At 39.9% G+C, this 8,353-nt stretch overlaps 1 pseudogene; it reads left to right on the forward strand.

Moving 5' to 3' along the window:
• Positions 1 to 3,135: 3,135 nt before the first annotated feature.
• Positions 3,136 to 4,270, forward strand: LOC110321977 (annotated as a pseudogene).
• The last annotated feature ends 4,083 nt before the right edge of the window (positions 4,271 to 8,353 follow it).

An 8,353-nucleotide genomic window follows, 5' to 3' on the forward strand; every position in this document is an offset into this window, starting at 1 on the left:
CCCCTCCCTCTCCCTCTATATGAGTAGTATTAGCCATTCGGAATCTTCACAGAAATAAAGCAATATCTAAGACAGAAGTTGGTCTTTAGAGAGTGGGTATATTGTGGTGACATTCTGAGCATGCTGCTGTTTGGAGGAAATATGAATGACCTTGGGTCTTTGGACTAGAAAAGCAGTTGAATTCCTTAAGGGAATTTTACTGGATCATTCTAAGTAGGAGCTGAGAGCAATGTAGACCCAGCTCAAGAAGTTTTAGAGAACATTACCAAGTGACAAAGAGATCATGCTTGTGATATTTTGGCAAAAAACTATGACTGATTTCATTCCTGAAAATCTGCCTGAGGCTAAACTGAAAAGGTTTGGTTTAAAGGTATTGGATTGAGATTTCATAACAGTCTGTGTCACATGGGTATTAACAATTAGTCATATGCAGATCTACAATGAAAACAAGCACGCAGGGCTACATGTATAACAATTTGAGGAGAAAAGAGCACTAGGAAATATAATGCTGAGCCAAATCCTTCACTCAAGAAGGTAAAAAGTTTACACCTGATCTTAGCCAAAAGGCCGAGAAGCGATGGTTAAAATTTAAAGAATGGCCTTATTCAAAATGGAATAAAGAAAGTGGTACCCTTAGAGCAAGGCCCCATCCAGCTAATCAACATCCTGTAAAAAGAATTAAAAGAAATCTTAAGGTTCAAAAGAAACTATCAACAATGGAAAACATATACAAATGGAAGTCAAGGAAGGATCCAGGTTCCAGCTCCGAAAGCATAATATGACAGCTTTAGTTATTTTGTTCTGAATTTAGAACTAAGAAAGATACAGGAAAGGGTTATGGAATCTTCCTCAATAGTTGAGGAAGACTGCTGAGTCAAGCTTTTGTTTTTAAGGGTAGTCCCTCCCTCCCTCCCCCCATCCCACCTCTGCATGGTGACCAAGAAAGGCAATTTTTGGAAGCTGTGAACTCAAAGCCCCAAGATATTAGAGATGCCAGAAACATAGCCTATCTACTAGAAAGTTGTTAACAGGGAGTGAGTGGAACCAGACCCCAAAATAGAAGTGTGTTACAGCCTAAAAGGTGAAAAGAGTCAGAAATCTAAAGAATACTTTGACATCAGACATGCGTATGCAGAATTTGGAGTTTTCCCTGCTGTTTTCCATCCTTGGCTCAGTAGTTCTTCACTATGATCACTTTCTCTCACCTTTTGGAATGATATTGAATATTCTGACATTATATGACAAGTATGTTATCTGTTTTTTAATTGTTTTTAACTTACTCACTTTATTTACCTCTCATGTCCCATCTCTGATCTCCCCCTTCCAAAATACTTACTCCTTTCCCCTTCTCCTTCTTCTCTGAGTGGGTAGGGGCCCTTGGCTATGCCCCGACCCTGGCACATCAATTCTCTGTGAGGCTAGGTGCATCTATTCCCATTGAGGCATGGCAAGGAAGCCCAGGTAGAAGAACATACTCCATTTACAGGCAATTTTGTGAAACTGTGATCATAATATACCTGCTCCAATTGTTCAGGACCCACATGAAGACCAAGTTGCACATCTGATACATATGTTGTGGTTGGGGATGGGAATAGATCCTCAATTGATGGAAGAGGAACTTGGACAACCACTTAGGAAATCAATTTGATGGTTTGACTCAGCTATACCACTCCTTGGCACATGCCCAAAAGATGTTTCACCATCCCCAAAAGACATGTTCTCAACTATGCTCATAGCAGTTGAATTCACAATAGACAGAAACTGGACATAACCTCGATCTCTGCCAAGTGAGCAATAGATAAAGAAACTGTGGCACACCTATTCAATGGAATACTATTCAGCTATTAAAAAGAAAGGAATGAATTTTGCTCTTTGGTTTTGTAGGAAATTATAAGGGATTGTTCTAGGTCTCAGTAAAGTCTAGAATTTGTATTTTAAACAGTGTTATGACTGTAAAAGACTGTGTAAACACTGGAAGTTGTACTAAATGAATTTTGCATTATGATATGGCTACAAGCCTATCAGGGCCAGAGAGTAGTACAATTAGACGGTGTGGCCTTCTCTCTCTCTCTCTCTCTCTCTCTCTCTCTCTCTCTCTCTCTCTCTCTCTCTCAGTTTTATCTCCGTAATCACCTTTCTCTATCTCTTATCTCTTTGTTTTCCTGCCTGTGGATTAGGATATAAAGCTCCCAGGACTGTTTTACCACAATTCCACCATAACTGTCTGCTTTCTTAATGATGATAATAGACTAATCCTCTGAAAATGTAAGTATAATAGACACCACCCCCCCCGGAAAACCCTCCAGACCTTACCACAACACTGACATAATAATAGCCTCACCATTCAGGCCTTAGAAGCCAGAGTAAAGGCAGCAATGCCTGTCAAAATACAAGCAAATTATCAGTCAAAGGTTCCAGGATGTAGCTTTGAAAATCCCCCAAATGTACTAATCTTGAATGTTGGCTTCTACTTTTATGCGTACTGAAAAATGGAAACCAGGATAAAAGTTTTGTCCTTAGTTAAAAGACAAGGACAGTGAAGCTTGGGATTGCATAATTTGGGAAACTTCTGTGGCCACTGGCTGGAAAATAAAGACTTTCTGTTGTGCTTTTAAGAATGCCTGTGTATGTCCTCTGCTAGAGTTACTGTGCATTATAAATAGGCCCCAAGTTAAATGCTTTCTTTGAAAAGAATTGACTTGGTCATGGTGTCTATTCTCAGAAATAAAACAGAAACTAAGACAGGTTGGCAGAGAGGATGGCAGTGTCACTCAGTTTCAACAAATGTTTACAAAGGATGATCTGTGAACCTGGTGTAGGTTTACTGGAACAACCACATCTGTAGAATTTCGCAGTTAAAACAGTGTCCACAAAATCCGGATTACCTCCCACCCAGCCATTGTCAGAGAGTGTTTAGCAAAACCTGGTTCAGAACATGGGAATAAAATGCTTTTGTTAGCATACCGAGAGGAATGATCTCTGCTAGGAAGTAGGCAGGAGAGTCACAGACACTGGGACCAGAAGCTTGACAAGCTCCCAGGCGGGTGGCAGTTAGGAGCTGAGCACACCACCTGGGCTGCTTTGCTCGCCAGTTGCCAGCATCTTTGCCCTCCGCTGGGCTCCAGGCTTGCTCACATGTTTCAATGCCCCTTCTTTCCCGAGGTCTGCAGCTGGCAGGAACTGCTGCTGAAGGAGTACTGAATCTGCATGCTGCTCACCGTGGATGGCTGCAAAATCGGACAGCTGTATATCATCAGCAAACAGGGCCATGATCGGAGTGAGTGGGGAGAAAGGGTAGAGGTCGTGCAGAATGAGCCCTTTGAGGACCCCCACCATGGCAATGAGAAGCGAGTATATCTCAACAGCAAACTGCCTACTTGGGCCAGAGCTGTAGTTCCCAAAATGTTTTATGTGACTGAGAAGGTGTGGAATTATTACCCATACACCATTACAGAATACACCTGTTCCTTCCTGCCGAAATTGTCCATCCACATAGAAACTAAGTTCGAAGACAACCACAGTAGTATTTGACAGTCACCAAAGACCTTGAGAGAGAAGTATGATTCTTATCACCTGTGATGAAATTTCCAGAATGCTACTACAAAGAATCTGAGGATCCTAAACACTTAGTCTGAGAAGACAGGCCAAGGACAGCTAAGAGAAGACTGGAGAGACAACCATCAGCCCATCGTGTGCTACAAGCTGGTAACCGTCAAGCTCGAGGTGTGGGGACTTCAGACCCGAGTGGAACAATTTGTGCACAAGACATCTTGCTGATTGGACACAGACAGGTCTTTGTGTGGGTTGATGAGTGGTGCGATATGATAATGGATGATGTTCAGGAATATGAGAAAAACATGCATGAGCAAACCAACATAAAAATTTGCAGTCGGCACTCCTCCACTGTGGATGACAGAGAGCCATGCACAGACAAGTACATGACAATGGATGAAGTACGAGAGTTTGAACGAGGCACTCAGGAAGCGACCAACAAGATCATGTTTTCCCACTGGCCTTTTCTATCTCCAGCATCACCCTACTGCCTTCCTCAGTGTGCAGTGTCTCCTCCAGCACCCAGTCCACCCCTCTCTCCACAGATGCGCTAGAATTTTTGTCCATTCCCAAAGATCAGCCCTGGAAAAAATCTGCTCCAGAGCTACTCACACTTCCAGATCAAGAGAAAAAAGCCACCCTGAGTTTACCTGGCACCTACACTTCTTGGCCCCAAATGAACATCCCCTTGGGGTCCTTTACTTTCATTTTCATTTGAGGCTTTTTTTTTTTTTTTTTTGAATCTTCTGGTCTAGGAAAAGACTTCTTCTTCACCCAGATGTGTTCTTGGATCTCAGACTCTGCATGCGGTTGAATAATCTCACAGATAGCAAGAAGCTCTATGTGTGCCACACAGAATCATAGTGAATGTGGAAAGTAAGATTTAGGGGGAAAAAAAAAGGAAACAAAAAAGGAGGTGCTGAGGACAGAGCTCAGTGAGCAAAGAGTTGCTGCAGCTGCCAGGGAGTCCTCGGTTCCATCCCAGGAATGTAAACTAGGCAGGAGTATCAGAAAGAAGTTCAGGGTCAACCTCAGCTAGATAAGAGTTTGGGGCTAGCCTGGCTTATATAAAACACTGTCTCAAGAACAAACAAGATCCACAGGATCGTCTTTAGTTTTAGATGTGGGCCAAGGAGGAAGCAATGTTTTGGGGGCCTTGATGAATCTGATACCATGGTCTATATGTTTGCTTTGTTGGCTATAAAATATTTGTAGGCTATTTATATCACACTGGATATGTTAGTGCAGGTTGGCACTTGTAGTTTTTAGAACTTAGAATGCTCTGCTCCAGGCTCTTCTTTTTTTTTTTTTTTTTTTAAAAAAAAAAAAAAAAAGCTTTATTATATGTAAGTACACTGTAGCTGTCTTCAGACACTCCAGAAGAGGGAGTCAGATCTCGTTACAGATGGTTGTGAGCCACCATGTGGTTGCCAGGATTTGAACTCAGGACCTTCAGAAGAGCAGTCAGGTGCTCTTACCCGCTGAGCCATCTCACCAGCCCCTCCAGGCTCTTCTTGCTTTGAAATTTTCTACTGAAAAATCATGTTATCCTGATGAATTTTCCTTTATATGTGTCTTCTGTTTTTTCTTTTGCAACTTAAAATATACTTCGTTGGTGATATATACTTAGTGTTTAAACTATCATATGCCATGAAGATTTGACTTTCTGCTCCTATCTATTTGGTGTTCTGTGTACCTCTTGTATCTAGGTAGATGTGTCCTTCCTTAATTTTGGGAAGTTTTCATTCATTATCTTATTGAAGACTGAGTCTATACCTTATACCTGGAGTTCTTCTCCCTTATCTATGATTATAAATTTATCATTTGGGCTTTTTTATACTATCCCACACTTCTTATGTGCTTTTTTCCCCTGTGTTTTTAAATTTTTTAATAGCTCTTGTGTATTTAGTCTAGATCCTCTATTTTTTTTTTTTTTTTTTTTTTTGCATTCTGCTATTCTATTTGATTGATCCACTTTAAGTGTGAGGCTTTCCTTCAGATTTAATAGGGTCATTGAGTTGTTCAGTTTCGTATTCAGTTCACTTCAGTGTTTTAATCTATTTATTGACCTGGATTGTCTTCATGCCAATAACCAAGGATGTCTGGCCATGCGAAGGAAATGGGGAGATCTTAGCAATAAATGCTGGTGCTCTATGTGTTAGGAAGTGGCATGGTAGGCAAACGAGTTTGAAAAGAGAGGAAGAGTGAAGATATCAGGTTGATGGAATTATAGTAATGAAGCATATTTCCTGCTCTGCTCCTATCATTTTTACCTCTTTGTTTCTTTAAAAATAGGCTATGAAGAAAATATGAGAGTTTTATAGATTCTAACACTCAGAGTTCTCTTGGAATTTATGTTTGAGATCCAGTTCTAAACATATCTAATGAATTGGATAAAACATATAAAGAGAAAGCACGTCTAGGAGGTATAGAGATGGCATACATAAATGCAAGTAGAAATGTTAAAATGTGCAGGCAGGTGAAAACTCATGTTTGTTCTTTACATATTTTAACATCTGCTGTTTGAAGATTCATTTAGGAGCTAAGATTTAAAGCACTCAGAAACCATCTCCAAAAGATCCAGATGGGTAGATTAAATTCCAAAATTTGGCAAAAAATAGAAATGCTTTGATCATTAATGCTACCAGCTGAGTGAAAAAATTAATCCTTTAAGCTGAAAGATGAGCAAAAGCTGCAACTCTCACTTCCCCACCTGCACTAAAGAGGAGTATATTGAGCATGCCTGCTGTCACCGTACACTGACACCAGTTCTCTGGGCAATTAGTTTCCTGGAAGACCACCAAATGAGCCTGTCTCCCCACCAAACTTCTACAACAATTTAAATGCTTCAGAGTAGGTGTTGTTATATTCATAGTGATGGCTGTGAGAAAAGAAAAATTACTCTTATTTCTTTGGGTTTTAGCAAGGAAACTTATCTTGTATTTATTATTTAATTTCTTGATTGTGGAAATTTGTCAGTGATTTCTTATAGCATGGTAAATGTGGAGAGTAACAAAAATTATTTTTATGTTATTTTCTTTCTTCCTTCCTTCTTTTCTTTCTTTCTTTCTTTCTTTCTTTCTTTCTTTCTTTCTTTCTTTCTTTCTTTCTTTCTTTCTTTTGCTCTTTCTTTCTTTCTTTTTTTAGCAGTGCCAAAGGAATACCAAAAGTCAAGCAGATCCTCCAGATGGGACATTTACAAGTATATACATGGAGAATATGTTCTATGATTCTCAGATTACTCAACCAGACCTGGATATAAAGATAAGTCTGAATAGGAAGTGGAAAAATTTTGGATAAATATTTTGTAGAGTCTCTTTTAGTCCCTACCTGCCATCAAAGCCAAGGATGGTCCTGTGATGACAGTACCTCCAACTTGCTTGTGTTTCCTGAGATACTCAGCCTGTTGAAAACAAAGTAGCTGTGGTGGCCCCTTTAGTCTCCTAGAGTTTGCCAATGAGGAGATATGGTTAATGGATCAAATGTGATTGTGAAGATAATGAAAATGAGTGGAATTGCTGGACCCTTGCATGGTATACAAATTGGAGGAATGGAGGGCGACCAAAATAAGACATCTGGAAATGAAAGATGGAGGCTTCAGGGCTGAGGAAGAAGTCACAAGTTGGGTCCAATCATCCACTTGAATCAGAAGCAGAAGGCAACAAGGTACATGCTGCACAGAATTTGCATTTACTGGAATCAGTGACATATTCCAGCCTACCTCAGTTCTGTTATAAGCTCTTAGGATGAAAAATGAACAAGTAAGCTAGTACAATCCCCAGGATGCTGTGGTCATGTTTGCTTCTCAGCCGGTGGTGCTATTTGGGGAGCTTTTCGAAACTTTAGGAGGTAGAACTTAATTGGGAGAAGTAAGTCACTGTCTCTTGCCTCTGAAGACTATACTTAATCTTTAGTATTTTCCTTATTTCTTGTTTCTTTTCTAATGTGTGGGGAAATATCTTTCTACACATTTCCAACACCATGTTGTTTTGCCTGGTTGTGTGGGTCCAATTAACCATGGAGTGAAGTCTGTGAAACCAAACTAAACAATTTATTGTTATAGTTTTCTGTGTTTGGTATTTGGTAACAAAGACAAGAAACTGGAACAGCATATAAGCCCAAATAGGTCTGAAAAAATATATGAGTATAGAATAAAAAAACAGGGAAATCACTGGGCAGTGGTGGCACATGCCTTTAATCCCAGCACTTGGGAGGCAAAGGCAGGCAGATTTGTGAGTTCAAGGCCATCCTGGTCTATGGAGTGAGTTCCAGGACAGCAAGGGCTACACAGAGAAACCATGTCTTGAAAAAAAAAAAGGCAAGGAAATAAAAAAAGAGTCTTTAAATGGTGTTCATCTTTGTAAAGTTTGTGTATGTATACAATGAAATATAATAATAGGCACCCCCAATTTCCCATCCTACTCGCTTCATATACCCCATCCCCTCCCAGTTTCATATATATATTTTTATTTATGGATAACCTACTTGTTGTTAGTGCCTGCCATATATGCATGAGGAATATGTCATTCATTGTAGCATGGGAAATCTAACACTGTCCATACCTTCAAGCAAGAATGGTCCTCTCTCAATAGCTATTAATTGCCAATATTTCCTTATTATGTATGAGGCCTAGAGATAATGTAAAACTCCTATGTCAGTATTTCAGCTAGCTTCACCTAGTGCAGATCCTGTGCAAGTAACAACAAATGGTTCTGAAAATTTATGAATTTAATAGCCATGACACCCAGAAGATGGCATTTCACAGTGTGTTTCCTCAGCTCTAACAAAATTCCTGTCTTCT

The sequence above is a fragment of the Mus pahari genome, chromosome 5, assembly GCF_900095145.1.
Source record: "Mus pahari chromosome 5, PAHARI_EIJ_v1.1, whole genome shotgun sequence".
Lineage (NCBI taxonomy): Eukaryota > Metazoa > Chordata > Mammalia > Rodentia > Muridae > Mus > Mus pahari.